Source organism: Ailuropoda melanoleuca, chromosome 6 (genome assembly GCF_002007445.2).
Source record: "Ailuropoda melanoleuca isolate Jingjing chromosome 6, ASM200744v2, whole genome shotgun sequence".
Taxonomy (NCBI): Eukaryota; Metazoa; Chordata; class Mammalia; order Carnivora; family Ursidae; genus Ailuropoda; species Ailuropoda melanoleuca.
The window spans coordinates 92751682-92771006 of record NC_048223.1 but is presented as its reverse complement, the minus strand read 5'-3'; positions in this window follow the sequence as shown (position 1 = coordinate 92771006).

Sequence of the window (19325 nt, the reverse complement as noted above, 5' to 3'; positions counted from 1 at the left end):
TGTATGTGCAAAGGCCCTGTGGCATAAGGCAGCACGATACCTGTAAGCCAGTGTGTTTGGAGCCAGGATGGGCAGAGGGTTGCAGGAAGCTGCAGAGGAAGATAGAGAAGGAAATGGAGAGGCAGGAGATAAGGCTGCATTAAGAACCTGTCTTTATCTCAAGATACTGGAAAGTCCTTTGGAGGATGTTTAGCTGGGAAAACATGGTCAGATTTGTATTTTTGAGAAACTCCTTTTACTGCTGGGTAGAGAATAATGCAGAGGGAATCCAGAGGTAAATCCTGGAAGGAGGCTGACACAGGAGTGCTAGAACATGGTACAGAGAGGGAGAAGTGGTGGATGCCAGAGCTTTAAGAGGTAACGTTGGAGGTATGTGGATCTGAGAGTTGTGAGAAAAAGGGTTTTCAGGAAAGATCCCTGGGACTTGCACTGAGGATTGTGTCGGCTTGCACTGAGGATTTCGTTGACTGGGCTGCTGGGTAGCGAGGAACTCAGTTTTAGGGCATGGTACCTATGGGACAGCCATATGGAGACATCTGAGGAGGTAGTTAGGAATACTGTCCAAAGCTCGGGTTGACCCGCTATCTGGGCTTAAAACACATTCCTAAGAGACATCAACACCTTCCTGGAAGTGGATTGAGTTATCTAGGGAGGGGTCAGAATTGAACACAGTTGGTTCAGTATTTTCACATACCTCAAAATAACCAAGTCCAACCCATATAAGCAGAGAAGTGGTGCCCAAGAAGCCCAGTGTTTGTGTTGCAGTTCACTTGACTAGAGCTGAGCAGGTCCAGCTCAGCAAGGCTGTGTGTGGAAAGCCAGGCATGTAAGTGACATCAACGAACAGGACAGCCTGTCTTTCCCAGCGTCTTACACTGCTGCTGGTGAACTTGACTATCCCAGTGCTGAGGTATAGGAAGGGTCTGGGTAGTGGACTCCAAGCTCTGCCACTCACTGTGATGTGACTAGGTAAGTTGCTGAGTATCTCTGAATTTCAAGTTTCTTATCTGTAAGTTGGGGTAAATAACCAATCTTGCAGTATGTAAGGACTTAATGAGATTACATGCAAAGTGACTAGTACAGAACAGATTTTCAAATTTTTATTTCTCCTCTGGTCCCATTTTAAAGAGATGTGTAAGTCTATGTATTTTAACTCATACATAGATTCATGTAACCACTACCACAATCAAGATACCAAACAATCCTCTCTCTCCCAAGCACTAACTCATGCAAGGTAGCCCTCCCAACTGTCCCCCACCCCACCCCACCCTGCGAACTACTGCCCTGCTATTCCACACCACAGCTTTGTTTTGAGAATGTCAGGTAAGTAGAACCATAAGGCACGCAATCTCTTGTAATCGGCTACTTTCTCTAAGCATTGTCCCTTTGAGATTCATCCCAATTGTTCTGTGTATCAGTGATGCTTTCTGTTTAATTACTAAATATTATCCAACTGTATAGGTAGACCACAGGTAGTTATCCATTCACTAACAGAAGGACGCTGGTTTTTTCCAGTTTGGGGCAATTACGAATATAACTGCTATAAACATCTGTGTGGAGGTTTTTATGTGAACAGAAGTTTTCGTTACTCCAGGGTAAATACCTAGGCGTAGGAGTCGGGCATATGATCTAATAGAACTTTCAGACCCTTCGGAGTGGCTGTACCGTTTTTGCTTTCCTACCACCAATGAGAGGGAGAGAGTTCCAGTACTCCGCCTCTTCATCATCACTTGGCACTGCCAGTACTTTTCATTTTAGCCATTCTAGTGGGTATGTAGTGGTATCTCATGTGGTTTAATTCGCATTTCCTTAGTGACCAATAATAGCATCTTTTCATATGCTTAATTGCCTTTATACAGGGACCTCTTTGGTGAAGTTTAGGTTCAAGCCTTTTGCCTTCTTTTTATTTGGATTGTTTGTTTTCTTAATGTTGATATAGAGAGTTCTTTATACATTTTGGAATGAGTCCTTTGTCAGATACGTGATTTGCAAACATTTTCTCCTGGTCTACCGCTGTCTTTTCATTAGCAGTGTTTTTTGCAAAGTTTTAAACATTTATCACATCTAATTTTATTAATTTTTTTTCTTTTATGGGTTGTGTATTTGGTGTCATGACTAAGAACTCTTTTCCTAACCCTAGGTTAAGAAGATTTTCTCCTGTTTTCTTCTAAAAGTTTTAAAGCTTTATGATTTTCATTTTGAGTTAACTTTTGTGTAAGATGTTAAGATTTGGATTGGGGCATTTTTTGTTTTGTTTTTTTTAACTTACAGACAACCAATTTTTCTGATGCCATTTGTTGAAAGACTAACCTTTCTTCATTGAAATAGCTTTTCATGCTTGTCAAAATTCAGTTGGGCATATTTTTGAGGGTATATTTCTGGGCTCTCTGTTCTGTTCCACTGATTCATGTGTCTAACTTTTTTTTTTTTTTAGATTTTATTTATTTATTTGACAGAGAGAGAGACAGCCAGTGAGGGAACACAAGCAGGGGGAGTGGGAGAGGAAGAAGCAGGCTCCCAGCGGAGCAGGGAGCCGGATGCGGGGCTCCATCCCAGGACCCTGGGATCACTCCCTGAGCTGAAGGCAGACGCTTAACGACTGAGCCACCCAGGCGCCCCGATGTGTCTAACTCTGTCATATAACTGATTATGGTAGCTTTATATTGTCTCAAAATGGGTAGTGGGATTCCTTTAAATTCATTCCTCTTTTTCAAAATTGTTGGAGCTCATCAAGGGCCCTTCCCTTTTGGTATAAATTTTAATAAGCTTGCCTACATTAAAAAAAAAATCCTGTGGTGATTTTGATCGAATTAAATCTGAATCAGTTTGGGAGAGTTGGCAACTTTGCTCTGTTGAGTCTTCCAGTCTGTGAACTTGCCATCTCTCTCCATTTACTTAGGTCTTCTTTGGTTTCTTTCATCACCATTTTATAGTTTTCAGCCTACATATCCTGTGTGCATTTTATTAGATTTATATCTAGGTTTTTAATAATTTAATAATTTAGAGCCATTGCAAATAATACCAATTATTTAAATTTTGCTTTCAAATTGTTCCCTGCTTGTTTTTAGAGAAATGATTGATTTTCATGTGTTGAACTTATATCCTGCAACTTTACTAGACCCATTTATTAGTTCTAAGTCTTTTGTTATTGTTGTTCTTGGTTGATTTCTTAGGATTTTATACATAGACCATTATGTTGTCTGCAAATAGGGACAGTTTTTATTCCTTCCCAGCTCTATGCCTTTTTTTATTGTTACATTGGACTAACTAGGACTTCGCATATAATGTGGAATTGGAGTGATGAGTGTAGGCATCATTGTCTTGTTCCCAGTTTTTTTGTAGTTGCTCTTCTCAGTTTGAGGAAATTCCTTTCCATGTCTAGTTAGCTGGGTTTTTTTTTTTAAAACCATGAATGGGTGTTGAATTTTGCCAAGTGCCTTTTGTTCCCCAACTTATATAATCATGTGGTTTTCATCTTTAGATTGTTAATATGGTGGATTATATGGATTTATTTTTCAAATAGTGAACCAACATTGCATTCTTGGAATAAACCCCGTTTGGTTATGGCATAGTATTCTTTTACTGTTTTGTTATATTTGACACACTGATGTTTTGTTGAGCATTTTTTGCATGTGTTTTTGTAAGGGATATGGACCTAGAGAGTCTTTGTCTCTTTATCTGATTATGGTATCAGAGTAATGCTGGCCTTATAAAATGAGTTAGGAAATGTTCTCTTCCTTTCTCTTTTCTGGAAGTGGTTAAATGAAATTTGTGTTATTTCTTTAAAAGTTTGATAGAATTTGGCAGTGTACCACTTAGGCCTAGAGATTTTTTAAAAAGTGTTCTTAACAATAAATTCGGTATCTTTAATTGTTATGGGGCTGTTCAGATTATCTGTTTCATCTTGAGTGAATTTTGGTAGATTATGAAATGGAATTAGTTTATTTCATCTAAATTGCCAAATTTATGAGCATAGAGTTATTTGTAGCATTCCCTTATCATCATTTTATCATCTTTGAGGTCTATAGTGATAGCATCTCCTTTGTTCCTGATATTGGTAATTTGTGTCTTCTCTACTTTTGTTCTTTGTCAGTCTTCCTAGGGGTTTATTAATTTTATTGATTTTTTTTTAAAGAATGAGCTTTTGGTTTTATTGATTTTCTCTATTGCTATTTTCCATTCCTTTGGTTTTTGTTCTTTATTATTTCTTTTCTTGTACTTGCCTTGATTTTATTCTGCTCTTCTTCTCTAATATATTAAGGTTGAAGCTTAGATTAATGATTTGAGACCTTTCTTCTTTTCTAATACAGGCATTTAATCCTATGCATGTCTCTGTAAGTGCTGTTTAGTTACAAGTCCTAATCAGCCTTCTATGAGTTCTGACAGTTGCTAGTTCCATTTACAAAGCTCTAGTGGTGTTATTTGGGTCAGTTTCACGTGTGCATTATGCAGTGGCCTATATGGGATCTGGACATTGATCTATCTCTTAGGTCCATTCTCAAAGTCAATGATACAATGTTTACGGTCAGATCTATGCATGCACAACACAGGAGGGACTCAGGATTTCAGAAACACTGTTCTGAACTCCTCCCATTCCATGATTTCCCTGGTACTTTCCTGTTCCCTGGGGCTCTCCACTTCCCTAATGGCTAATGATGTTGACCATCCTTTCATGTCCTTATTTGCTAACTATATATTTTCTTCGGTCAAATATCTGTTCATTTCTTTTATACAGTTTGAATTTTATTTGTTTAATGTTCAGAGTTCTTTCTATGTTCTAGACAGAAGTTCTTAGGTATATGATTTACAAATATTCTGTCCTAGTCTGGGATTTGTCTTTTCATCATCTTAAGAGGATCTTTTGCAGAGCAATAAAAAATTCAGTTCTAATACAGTCCAATTTTTCAATTTTTCCTTTTATGGATTGTACTTTTGGTGTCAAGTCTAAGGATGCTTTGCCTAGTCCTTTCTCTACCTTCCCCTCCCCTCCCCTTCCCTCCCTTTCCTCTACTTCCCCCACCTTCTACCAGTGCCTTGATCTTAAACTTCCCAGCCTCCAGAACTGTAAGAAAGAAACTTCTGTTGTTCAAGCCACCTAGTTTATGGTGTTTTTGTTATAGCAGCCCAAATGGACTAAGACAATGGGAGATAAAAAGAAAACCCAGGACTTTACTCCTAAAGTCATTCCTCAAGTCCTGTGCCTCCTAGCCAGTCTGCCTTCCTATTCCACCTTATAGAGTCCTTTTATGATTGTCTGTTAGATTATTTCCAGTGTATTTAGTGATGTTTTGAGGGAAGGAGCAGACAAGCAAGTCTACACCATCTTATAATAGAACCGATCTGTTCCATCTTATAATGGAACGTCCAATGGATTGTTTAGTCATTTGAATATGTTGCCACAATATCTGTCCCTCAAAGGGAGTAACACTTCATACTTCTACCAGCAATGCCTGCATACATCCGTTTTCTTTACCCATGAAAATATCTGATGATATGACTTTTGTTTGTAAATTTGCTCCTGGTTCCTAATAAGATGATTGATTAATATGGGCTGCTAGCTGTATCCTATGAACCCAAACCTTAGAGATGTCACAAAAGGGATAATTAATTGATAGAACCCAGAACCTAAGATAAAAAGCCATGAGAAGTCCCGGTGGGGGGGCGCCTGGGTAGCGCAGTCGTTAGGCGTCTGCCTTCGGCTCAGGGCGTGATCCCGGCGTTCCAGGATCGAGTCCCACATCGGGCTCCTCCGCTGGGAGCCTGCTTCTTCCTCTCCCACTCCCCCTGCTTGTGTTCCCTCTCTCGCTGGATGTCTATCTCTGTCAAATAAATAAAAAATCTTAAAAAAAAAAAAAAAAAGAAGTCCCGGGGGGAGATAGAGCACGAGAAGAGTAAACCCAGAGAGGAAAAGACCACAAACTGAACACCAGAGGGAGCAGATAAATAGACAAGACAGGAAAAGCATTTACATGTGCATAATAAATACCCTCAGGAGGATATTGGAAATAGGAGGCTAGAGGCAGTTATGAAGAAGAACCAGCTGGGGATATTGTGTACGAACAATACGGGTGCTGAAATGATCAACTTGATGGGAAGTTTAAAGAGCAAAAGACAAAAATGATTGAACGGGCATCAGGTTGGGGCTCTTCTAGAAGAGAGGAGGAAAGGCCAAGGAGGTGGAGAGGTAGAGACATTCATCTACTACAACTGCCAGAAGGAGAGAAAAGATCAATAGATAAGAGGAATTACCTGAAAAATAATGGAGAATTTTCCCAATTCCTGCCAGTGGTAAATGTGCTCAATACTTTTAATTTTTGCCAGTCTGGCAGGCACACGAAATATTTCATTATTGTTTAAATTTGCATTTTTATTAGATAACCAGAAGGCTTCAGCATGTTTTCCAGTGTTCATTGGCCATTCTCATAATCTGTGATTCGCGTATATCATTTGCTCATTTTTTTGTTGGGTTGTTTTGCCATATTAATTTTGTAAAACCTCCTCATATATTTTGGATATGAATCTTGTGGTTGTTTACAAATCTTATATTTTTTCCCTAATATGACACATACTAGTCTTTCGACTAGTCCCTGATGCTTTTCTTTATACAGAGGTTTTAAATGCCCATACAATCTAATCTAGTATTTTCCTTTACGGCTTTGAGAGTTTGTGTCCTCATGTTTGAGTGATTCATTCCCACCTCTTTAATTTAAAAAAATGACCTTCTATTTTAAATATCCTATTATAAAAGAACTTTCCACATGTTTTCTAAATTTTTAATTTTTATTCTTTAGCCTAAAAATAATTAGTAATTGTTAAACTATTACTTTTCTTGTGACACTTGGCTGGCTCAGCCCGTGGAACATGCGACTCTTGATCTTGGAGTTGTGAGTTCAGGTCTCACATTGGGTGTAGAGATTACTTTTAAAAAATCTTTAAAAACACTGTTACTTCTCTCTTCAAGTTAATATTACAAATTATTAGTTATGGTTTTATTTACTTTTATTGATTGATTTACATTTAATTATTTGAAAAAATGTAATTATTTTGAAGTAATATATGAATATATTCAGCTTGTAAACATTCCAACAATATAGGAAGAGTGTAAACAGAACCAGTTTCCTCTGTAATTTCCTCCCGAACCTCTCATCTCATTATCCTCCCCACAGCTGACCGTGCTGATCTGATATGTATCTTCCAGATCTCTTTTAGCACTTACATTTATATACTGCTATTTTCCTCCATGTGATGTCTTAAAAAACAAACACGTGGGACTGTTTTGTTTGGGAACTCTCTATTTTTGCTAGTATATGTGTCTTGGGGGACCTTTCTGCATCATTGCAAAATGTGCCTCTGTGTGTGTGCGCGCTCATGTGTGCAGGCGTGCATATGGGTGTGTGTGTGATCCTGTAGAAAGTGTGTTCATCTTGTAGAGAGAACTGGGGAGCTTCCCATTTCTTCCTGGGCTTTGGTAACTCCATAATGGCAATCCCCTGTCCCTGGAGGCTGAAGGAGCCCCTGTAATGCTTTCATTACCTGCTTCATTCGTTTTGTGTTTATTGTTCTTTTCAGATTTTCTGCCTCCTGGTAAGCCGATTTTGGTGATTTATGCATTCCAAGAAAATCTTCCACTTTCCAGATAAACAAAATCAGTCAGAATGAAGCTGTATCTTCTATCTTCTTGTGATTTAAAGTATCTCTTTCATATCTGTAGTCGTGTCACTTTTTAATCTAATGTTTGCATAGTTAAACATTTTCCTTTTTTCTTTTGCTTGACTTCCAGAAGTTTGCTTATTTTAATGATCTTTTCAAGGAACCAGTTTTGTGGATTCTATCAAGTCTACTTTTATTATGGTTGTTTTTAAGTTAAATTACTTTATATCTTGTTTCTTCCTTTTTAAAGAAATCTTCTTGGGGCGCCTGGGTGGCACAGCGGTTAGGCGTCTGCCTTCGGCTCAGGGCGTGATCCTGGCGTTATGGGGTTGAGCCCCACATCAGGCTCCTCTGCTATGAGCCTGCTTCTTCCTCTCCCACTCCCCCTGCTTGTGTTCCCTCTCTCGCTGGCTGTCTCTATCTCTGTCAAATAAATAAATAAAATCTTTTTTTTTTTAAAAAAGAAATCTTCTTGGGTTATTTGCTTAATTAGATCTTTCTTTCTTTCTTTCTTTTTTTTTTTTAAAGATTTTATTTATATGACGGAGAGAGACACAGTGAGAGAGGAAACGCAAGCAGGGGGAGTGGGAGAGGGAGAAGCAGGCTTCCCACCAAGCAGGGAGCCCAACGCAGGGCTCAATCCCAGGACCCTGGGATCATGACCTGAGCCAAAGGCAGACGCTTAATGACCAAGCCACCCAGGCGCTACTAATTATATCTTTCTTATACTATTTAGGTACATGCATATATACTTAAGACTATTCAGTTTCCCCTGAATACTTCTTTGGACATGTCCAACAGGTCATGCTTTTATAGTAGTCTGTTTCTAAAGTGTTTTTCACTTTGGTGTTTGTTTTCTTTTTCACGCATCAGCTTTTTGCCTTCAGCTTTCTCTTCTCTTTCATCATGTTTATTACAAATTCATTTAATGATATAAATTTCTCTCTACCAGTTTTGTTGAAGTTCATAATTTTTATATAAATACCTTATTGTTATGGAGCTCCAAATGTTTTATAAATTCCATTGTGGAAATTAATTTTGTTTCCAAAATGTATTTTTTAACTTTGTCTTCTTGTTTCTCATTCTGTTGAGCCTGGTCAGAGACTGTAGTTTGGGGAAGGTGTGGTTTCCTTGCTCCCCCAGCACAGGGCCAGTGTTTCCAAAGGCTCTGGTAGGAGTTCAAATATTTCTGTAACTCGAGTTAGAGATGTTCTCCTGTTTTCAACAGCCTCATCTGCATAGTTGGCCCACATCTTTGGAGCTAGTGAATCTTTTAACATATCCACGATGTTTCTCTGTTTGCTTAGGCTGAAGGGAGTGGAGAGAGGCCAGATGTGTTTGTCCAGGCTGGAACATTTTCATTTGCTCTTACTGTGCCTTGCCAGGTAAGTGCTCCCTTATTGCAGAGAGCACAGTGAGCGGGGGGTTGGCAGTTAGTTGCATAGCGAGGTACATTTGCCCTGGGTTGGAGGGGGGCCCCCGCCTCTGTTTATTGTTACTGCTGAGACACTGTCCACTTTTCTGATAGATTTTGCTAGTCAGCTGCCTTCCACCTGGCCTGGGCTACTGGCTAGCCCACTGTGTGAAGATGAGCCTAGCAGGAATGAAGAGGGACACAGGATTCTGCAAGCTGCCAAGACCCACCCCCCGCCCCACCTTTGGGGCTGCTGCCGCTCTGACATGGAGGTGTCTGGGAGGTGGGCCCCACACCTGTTCCTTAGCAGGCATGCCTCCTTCTGTGGTGTCTCTCAGGGCACCTCCTCAGTCTGCAGCTCTTTCTCTCTTGTACCAGACCTTGTCTGGCTCTCTCACCTCTCATTCTCTGCCCTTCAGTACCGATGCCCATTTTCCCTGGGGTTTATGAGAGGTGCTGAGAGTGTGGATTTTTTTGAAAGCAAGGACATTTGGGTGTGCCTGGGTGGCTCAGTTAGTTAAGCATTTGACTCTTGATTTTGGCTCAGGTCATGATCAAGGGTCATGAGATTAAGCCCCACAAGGGGCTCCATGTTCAGCAGGGAGTCTGCTGGAGATTCTTTCCCTCTCCCTCTGCCCTACCTCTGCCCGTACTGTCTCTCTCTCTCAAATAGTCTCTCTCTCTCAAATAAATAAATCTTAAAAAAAAGAAAGCAAGGATACTTGCACACGCATGTTCATAGCAGCATTATTCACATAGCTAAAAGGTGGACACAACCTAAGCGTCTATTGGTGGATGAATGGATGAACAAAATGTCGTGTAGGTAGACAATGGAATATTACTCCGCCTTGAAAAAGGAAGGAAAAATCTGACACATACTACAACATCGATGAACCTTGAAGATATTATGCTTAGTAAAATAAGCCAGACAGAAAAGGATAAATGCTACATGAGTCCACCTGCATGAGGTACCTAGAATAGGAAAATTCATGGAGACAGAAAGAATAGGGGTTGCCAGTGGCTACAGGGAGGGAGAAGGGGGAGCTGTTGTTTAATGGCTTTGGAGTTTCAGTTTGGGAAGATGAAGTTCTGGAGATAGATGGTGATGATGATTGCAGAACGGTGTGGATGCACTTAATAATACCACTGAAATGTGCATTTTAAAATGCCTAAGATGGTAAGTTTTATGTATATTTTACCATAATTTTTTTAAAAAGAATGTGGGTTTTAGAATCTGTCTGCCTGTTTCAAGTCCTGCCTTCACCATTAAGTTGTACCACCTTAAGCAGCTTCCTAAGCCTCCTTGTGCTCCAGTCCTCACGTTAAAATGGGAATACTGGGGGGTTAACACTGGCAGAGCTATGGGAGTGCTCCTTGCCCCGTGTTAGGTGATGGCTGCTGCTGCCTTCTCTGGGAGCTTGTGTAGGAATTGGGGGAAAGGGAGCTCAGTTCACCATCCTGTTAATCGCTAGCCTTCTTCCAGGGGGCTTTGCCATGCTTCTTCTCCGACCCAAGCCTCAGCACCGTCCTCCCTGCCCATCGTACCCTGCTTGTTTCTTGATCTCCAGTAACATCCTGTTTTTCACGCTCAGCACCGGAGTCCCCTCCATCAGCCCCTGCCTACTGGGTCCTGGTTCCTGTGGGCTCTGTGAAGGTGTCCATCCTATTTCTCGTGATACTTTGTTGTGTCTGTTTCTTGAGACACCTGCTTCTCCCAGTGGATGCTAAGGTCCTGGACAACATCCTTACTGGTCCCAGGGTGCTGTTTTCCGAACTGGAAACTGACCACAAATGACATATTCCTTGCTGCCCTAACACCTGGCCCTTGTGCACAGTCAGCAAATGCTGTGTCCTCTTTTGGGGCCTCAGTTTCCCCATCTATACAGTCAACAAATGAAATCATTGCAGCTCTGATACCATGTGCCTTTCTGATGGTAACTGGTGCCAAGCCGGGTATAAGTCTAAGGGGCGCTCCCATGTGAGAAGGAGAGTGAAGAGTGTGTGCACGTATTGTGGCTGGGCAAGAGTGTGTGCGTATGTGTGTTCAGGCAGGAGACAGCCTCAGCTCCCAGCAGTGCGGAAGACTTCCTTTCTCTCATGATCCTGGGGATAAAGGTGGAGGACCGTCCCACCCCTCGGAGTGATTCTGGGTATCCAGTGTCCCTGGGTAGGCGTGCTGCTGTGCTTGGGTTCCCCTCCCAGCCTTCATCAACGGAAGTTACATATAGAGGCCAGGAGAGGGCACCAAAGACAAACAAATGCAGAAGGACAGCAGGTGGGCTCCCAGCTCCATCTCCTGCCTGGTGGAGATGGAGTGGTAGCCCCTCCGTGTCTCTGATCCAGGCCTATGGCTGACAATGACAATAATAATTATGACTCACTACAGTCATTGCTTCATTAGCACTTAGACTCCCAGGCACTGGGATGACTGCATAATGTGAATTCTCTCATTTTATTTCCCTATTGTGAAACCCTGTATTTTTGTAAATCTGTGATTAAAGAACACCCAGAGTAGAGCTAAAAGCACTAGAGATCCAGGTCCTGCCACTCAGTAGCTGTGTGACTTTGGACACATCTTTGAGCCTGAGGTTCTTCTACGTAAAAGATGTTTTAGCACAACTATATGTGTTCATACATGTGTGTGGGGGGTGTGTGCACGAATGCGTGTGCATGCATGCGCCTGTGTGTGTGGGCTTGCACATGCTCACTAAAGCCCCAGGGGTTGGAGTTGAGGAGTGAAGGGGAGATGCCCGCAAGGCGGTTTACAGCAGCAGTTTGGTGCCCAAGAGAGCAGCTGAGCTCCAAATGCATCCTGGGGTCCGTGTTTTAGAGGAGAGGCCCAGGGAGTACCTTCACAGTCCAGAGAGGGGAGCACGGAGGGCAGACCTAGGGTAGCCCCGTGCCTGAGGAGAGGCGGAAGGAGCATAGCTGAGAAGATGGAGGGGCTGCTCGGGGCTGAGAAGATGGAGGGGCTGCCAGGAAGGCATTTTGTGCCCAGGCGGAGACTGTCCCTTGGGGAGGAGACCGCCACAGGGTCATGTTCAGGGGATGGAACAGGGCCCTGCCAGGGGGCTCATGGGGTATGGACCAGCGGGCAGACCGCAGTGGTGGTGCCACCTGAAGGCAATTCTGAGATGGGAGAGAGATGAATTATTCAACAGGTGTGCTTGGGACAACGAGTGAGTCCACTGAGAAAACATCAATTCCTTCCTCATACTATAAAATCAATTCCAGCTGATTAAAACTTTAAATGTAAAAAAAAAAGAGAGGAAAACAGAAAAGTCTTGTGATCAAGTGTTTAATTTGAGAGTGATCCCAGGAAGCAAGGGTGAGGGAGTGGACACAGGAGGGCTGGATAAGCAGCTGACCGCAGGGCCTCTGACTGAGGACTGCATAGAACACACTGATGGGTGGGCCGGGGCTTCTGCTGCTGCCCCCAGGAATTCCTCTGAGGCATGGACACCTTGCACATCCAGGCTCTCTGAGTGAAGAGAGAGGAGCACAGGTGATACAGAACACTTGAAATCACAGGGGCCACTGAGACTGTCCTGGACACAAGCAGCACAAACAGGTTTGGGGAAGAGAGAAAAGTCCCAACTCCCAACCCCAGGGTCTAAGGACCTCCATGAACTTGCTTAGACCCTTCTGTGCTTTTTTTCAGGCCTGTACATTTTTCCACAGTTGCAATTATGGGAAGGTGTTCTTCTAAGTAATCTTAACCTATCCACTTAATTTTAATACTTGGATCTTTCTTTCATGATGCCACATAGTCCTGCTACTGCCGTCGCTGGAGTCCCTCATGGCCGGCCATTCTGCTGTCGTCAACATCCTGCTTGTCATGTGGTGAGGCTCCTCCTACCCTCCTTGGGTGCCTGGCACAGACTTTCCGGCCACTCTTGCTCTGTGCTACGCTGCCTTCTCTATCCTGACCTTCTTCACCATCCTCACCATCACTGCTGGCCTGGACAGAGAGCTCTCCATGCACCGAGCCCAGTTTCAGGTGCTTTACGGGCATTTCCTCTCAGCCCTCTTACTGGAAAGGGAGGCATGGCTGTCATCCCATTTGCTGATGAGGCCCTGCAGCTTACAGAGGCTAAGTAACCAGACCAACAGCTCACTGTTTCCATCCTCTCCTCTCCCATTTGCCCCCAGCCCAGCCCTTCTCCCTGTGCCCGCCTCCCATCTGATCTTAACAGAGACACCACCAGAAGCCTCCTTGAGTCCATCCAGGGGGCTCGGGGTGCTCCATTGGACCCTCACCTGCTGGGCTTCCCTGAGGTACTGTAGCTGACTGGGCTCTCCCAGCTCTGAGGAGGTGACTGCCACACGTGCCTTGCCTTTGGAGTTTCCACAGGGGCTGACCCAGGGCCTGATCCCAATAAGGGAGCCAAAATGCCTATCGAAGAGACCCCTGTCCCACTGGCTTTGGCCTCAAGGTGAAGTCCTAGAGAGATCTTGTTCTATGAGCCTCACAGTGCACTCAGCCCCTGCCCTGGCACACACATGCACCCACACACACCCCACAGCCTCTTGTCTCTGCACCTTGAACTACAGCCCCCCTGCCTGCTTGCCCGTCCTTCAAAGCCAACTCAAAACCTATCTCAGAATCTCTGGCCTCTTTCCTTCCCGTCCTCTTAGAAGAAGTGATGTTTCCTCAGTCACCAAGTATTCACTGGGCCCTTAATGTATGCTGGGCCCTCCTGTGTCAGGTGCAGCTACTGAGCACCTTCTGTGCACCAAGCCCAGACTCCTCTGTGAGTCTGGGATGAGGTGAACCTCATTGGACAGCTGAAGAAATTGAGGGACAGAGAAGCCATCTTGCAGAGCCGGGTTCGCACTCAGGCTCCATAGCTGAGCCTTCTCCCAGAACTCAGGTGGGGAAGGTTTGGACACACATCAGGGAGGTGTGAGGCTTGGAGGTGCTGGAGCAGACAACAGGAAGCCATGGGTGTCAACAAAGGATTCCTGGAGTCCCAGAGCAGGAGTTGGCAGGAGGAGGGAAGAGAAGAGGTATGAAGGAGGCTGGAGGTGGAGGAGGGCAGGATGAGACTGGCCCAGGTGACAGAGGCTCTGCTGGACAGGACAGAGAAGCTAGGAGTCCTGCTGGGTATGGAGGCCCACCGTGGGCTATGCCAGTGCACATCGGTAGGTCACCTGAGCTGCTCTGTGTCATGGTTTCTAGATGCATTCTTTCGTCCCTGCATTTGTACATTTGTTCAACATATCTATGTTGTGAAACTCTCATATATACTTTCTCTTCATGGTCCAGGACATAGGAGCTGCCCTGGGAGTTATTATAAAATATTCCTAGGAAAGAAAGCAAGAGGCATCTTTGTAGGATGTTGGCCTTGGGTGTATCCCTCAGTCTTCTGTGGTTGGGTTAGTAGTTATGCCCTGAAAGTGCTGAAACTTCAAAGTGAAGGAACAGACTTTGAGATCACCACCACCCATGCCTCAGGCACTCACTCCTCTGAGAATGGGCCTGTCTTCTCCTTCTAGTAACAGTAAACTTGGCCATAGTCACTATCATCTACTGGGTACTTTCTCTAGGCCAGTCTCTGTGTTCAGTGCTTTACATATATTCCGTTATTTTTAACCTTAGAACAACCCTATAATTATTCCCATCCCATGGGCAACGAAACAAGCCCCAGGGAGGTCAAATAGATTCCCCAAGGTCTCTTAGCTAGAAGGCGGTAGTGCCAAGGTTGGCCCAGCCCAAGGAACTCTGACACTTACAGCCACAGTTCCAAATCCTACAGTCTCTGGGCTAGAGTTTTCTGTGTTCCTCACAGCAATTTTGACAAGTGGATGTGATTGGTCCTGCCCCACTGAGGCACAGACAGGCCAGAGCTGGGAGCGGGGAGCTGGAATGAGAGCTGGCTTTCTCCTTCCCCAGAGCCAGAGCTCATTTCCCCAAGCAGGGTGCCTGTGCTCTGGTATGAGAGGGTGCCTGTCCCCACCTGCAGCACACAGCTTTTCTAGGCATCCCTCCTTACCTGTAAAACTAGGACGGCCTATGACACGGGGTCACTCGGGGAGGAACTGGGCCTTCAAATGCCAGGTGCCTGCCCATGTGATGGCTGGGAAAGGCTGCCTCGCGGTGAGCACTGATCACTGGCCCTGTGCTGCCCACAAGGCCCAAAGAGGTGGCACCTCCAACCTCCTTGCCCTGGATCCCTGCATGGGACTTCCCTCATCTGCTGTGTCTGGCCCTGGTTGCCCTAATTCTGCCATGTGTGAGCAGCAGCCCTTCTGGAAGCCACGTTCTCCAGGGAGATTTGATTATGTCCTGGTGGTGCCACCTCGTTAATGCAATCAGGAAGTTTCCTCAAGACTTCAGCTGCTTTGCTGGCAGCCGGGCCTGGCTCCCGGGACATCCATGCTGCTCTTCTGCTCACAGCTTCTCTCAGAAACCCTCCACTGACCACGCCAGTGCTCAAAGGGAAGGGCTGGCAGCCTCCCTGGAGTGTCCTGCCGTTGCCCTCCTCCCTTCTCGGAGTGAAGCCCTTGGCTCGGATTTTATCGAGAATCATTGAGAATCTTCATCTGTTTAAAAAAAAGTACTCAGCAATGAGGAATCAGCATTTTGGAGAACATTCCAGAAAACAGCCATTTTCCATTAAGGTTGGGCTCTTAATTGAAAATTTTAAGAGGAGAGGAAATTTGGGGAGAGTCCAGAAATTCTTTCCATTATGGTAATAAGCTCTAATCAGAACCAAAGAGTTGTGTTAATTCTCGTGGGTTCTCTCCCCAGGATTGACTAGAGTGTGTCATCATCGGACACTGGGAGTTGGGGTAAGGGAACTAATGAGGTCAAATATTCCAGGAAACAGATACAGGGAGGGTAGGGGAGCACATCTTGCTCCTTGATTTTCCTATGTCCTCATCTGCTCACCCCAGGCTGCTCCCAGGACTGACCTCAGAGGCAACTAAGTGTCATGCAGTTTGAAAACATGGGGACAGGGCCTTCCAGGCAGAGGACGAGCGTGAGTTGTGGCTGGGTGAATGGGGGCATTGGGGACGGTGCAGGGTGGGCAGCGGTCAGGCTCTGGGACTGAGTTGAGGGTCTGAGTTTTCCAAGTAAGGCAGGGACTAGATGTTGAAGGTGAGGCTTCTGCAGGAAAGGGGTCGCTGAGGAGAGGGCAGGTTTCCCAGATGGTGGCCAGAAGAGCGCCTTCTCCAAGTGCATCTGAGTGGCTGGCTGTGGCTCTTGAGGGCACATGATGTCTCACCTGCTCCCATGTGCCCCTTCCAACGTGGGGTCAAGTGGAGTTCCCTCTGAACTAGGCTGGCCTCCTCACTCTCGCACCCTCTGGCTGGCACCCTGTGGTTTCTGTGAGTGGAGCTGTCAGGATGGCGATGCCCAGCCATGTCACCTGTCCCCAAGGGGCTTCTTAGAGCCTGGACTCTGGGCCTGGATGGGCCCCATGGGCTGAGTGTCCCCAGACAGATCTCACTGGCTTTAGCAGAATTCCCCACAAACTCACCCCATGGGCCCACTGCCAGACTACACAGAGTAGCTACTGGTTGGACGCAGAATTGTCAGGGTCTTGGACATGGGGGGGAGATAATAGCAAGAAGGGTGATGATGACACAGCCACACGGTCATTAATTTCCTCTCCTTCAAGGCCCACCTGGGACTTTTCTCCCTTTCCTATTATTACTCCCAAGAGCTCCCCACCTGCAATGAGTAGCTGCTCTCTCTGTTGGGTCAGGGTAAGCCAGGAAATTAGAAAAAAATACCGTTAACGTGTATTGAGGGCCTACTGGGTGCCAGGAGCTTTACCTCCCAGCAGATCCCTAAAACAATTTTGCAAGTTATGCTCCATCGCCCCCTGGTGACACAGGAGGAAACGGGGCTCCAGGAGGCTCAAAGACTGGCCACAGGTGACTTGTCCCAGATGACACAGCCTACTTGAAGTGAGGCTGGGATTGGAGCCAGGGTTTTCTGGGCCCCTGCCCTCCCTCCACAGGGCTGAGCCAGGAAATGTGTCTATGGAGGGCAAGGTCAATTCCCTCGGGAGAGCCGAGTCCCCATGTCCTGCCAGACCCTCTCCTTCCTGCTGACTACCTGCGTCTTTTGGGCACCTTCGGGCCACATGGCAACAAGGACTTCTATGCCTTGGAAGGGACCAGGATCCCTGAGAGGCAGACATCCCCCCACCTCCTGGCCCAGGGGCCTGGGGGCTGTTTGCTGCTCTTATCATTTCATTCCTTCCTTACCTTCATGCTTATGATATAACCAAAAAAAAAAAAAAATGAAGCTGTGTCAGGAAAGCAGGGGTGGCAGCCAAGATTGCCCTCCATTCCTGACAACATTCACTTTTGGATTAATTCAGAAAATGACCCATCTTAATTACCTTACAGAGTTCCCACAGGAATGGTCAGAGAACCAGAACTTGACAGAACATTTTGATGAGGCTGGGGTGAGATCAGGTCACACAAAGAATGTTCCTGGATTAGCTGGGAAACCATTGGAGACCCTGAAATGTTTTCAGGACTTTTATATGAGCCAATGCACAGTTACAGGTCTCCTGGAATAGGATTAGGAAAACACTGGTCTTTCCCAACAAATGATGATGGCTTTTTGTCCTGGATAATGAGGGTTATATTATATCCTGTTTTCCTTTTTACCTTGGCTTCCAGGAAGCTCGGTTTTATGTTTAACTCCAGACGTATTTTCCCTGGGCTGGTTCTGGGGTACAGGCCCTGGTCCCTGGGTACAGGCCCTGGTCCCTTTCCCCTCTTCATCACATGAGTCTGTTGTTTGACTTTTGTACTTGTTTCCCACTATGGTTGATTATGGGACATCCCTTCTGGAGAGAGGCACAACATCAAGAGTGAGTAAGCAATGATGGGGGGCACCAGTGTCCTTGAAGGGCTCTCTTCAGAGGATGGGTTAGGTATGGGGGCTGGCAAGGAGGGCATGGGACCAAGGCCTTGGGGGTGGCAACTAGGAAGCAAGTGTCAAGGAGCATGCACCGATGGTGACATCTTAGCGTGTCCTATTCCATGGGCACATGAAGTAAACAGGAGTGTTGCAAGTTAGCATCAATAGACCTCATGTGCACAGGAGGGAAAAGCCATGCACGGCTCCGTGCCCCTTACTCTGTCACTGCTTTCCCGTTTCTTGGCTGTCCTTGTGTGTACCTGAGGCAGTGTTGGGTGTGTCTGTATTGTGCTTTGCTCTCTAACTTCATGCCAGAAAGAGAAGACTCAAGCTCTGTATGCGCTCGGGTCCTACCCTATCTCTTGTTGGGACTCACTTAGATTATGCCTATTTTTTCTCCCTGATGAAGATAGTGCTACAGTGAGTCTGTTAACACATGCAGCTTTTTCCTTCTCTTAAATCATTTCCACGGGGTAATCTCCCAAGTGTGGAACCCCTGTGCCAGAGTGTGGGCGTTTGAATGCAGGGAGTGTGTGGGGCTGGCCCGAGGGACCCGGCAAGCTCCCAGGCCACCAGTCCCACGTCGTCTCTTCCTGTGTCCCAAGCTTGTGACTGTTGGGTTTGCCATGAAGACATTAATTTGCTACAAACTGCACCTTATCACTCAATCTGAATTTCTTTGATTGCTAGGTGGTTGAACAGTTTGCTGTACTTTTTGTTGTCTTTTTTGTTTTTGCCTTTTGTGTTTCATTCTCATGAACTCTCCGTTCATGCCCATTGTACATTTATCAGTCAAGGGCTTGATGAAGTCATTAACATTTGAGGGAATTTTTAAATGCAATAGTAGCTATAGTCCTCTCATGTTTAATACAAATATCTTTCTAGCTTGTGTTCCTTCTTAATTTTTTTTTCTCAGAATTTAAGATTGTTTCCTAGTCAAATTGTGTCTCTGATTTTGCTGGTGAAAGGGAACTGGCTGTTTGTCGTTCCTCACCCTGAGTTTGGGCACCACCCCAAGAGGCTGCCAAGCCTGGCTGGGAGTGAGCTTTGGGGGCATAGCTCATGCATTTGAGGTCTGTACCCAGACACTGTATTGTGCTTTATTACCACTTGGGCCCCAGAGGCCTAGGAGCTGGGGCAAGTCCAACACCTGGACAACGGTTGCTGACAGGACATCAACCTTGGACCTGAATGACCAGGGTAGGTGAGCTCCCAACTCAGCCCTGGAGGGTGGCCGGAACCAATCTTGTCTTGGGCCACGGGCTTTCCAAGACCTGCCATATCTGAGGAAGGCGGTCCCAAGGACATGTTCCTTAGTGGCCACATGCTGCCCCCTATGCTGGTAAGTGCTTGGCCGCCCTGCAGAGGGTT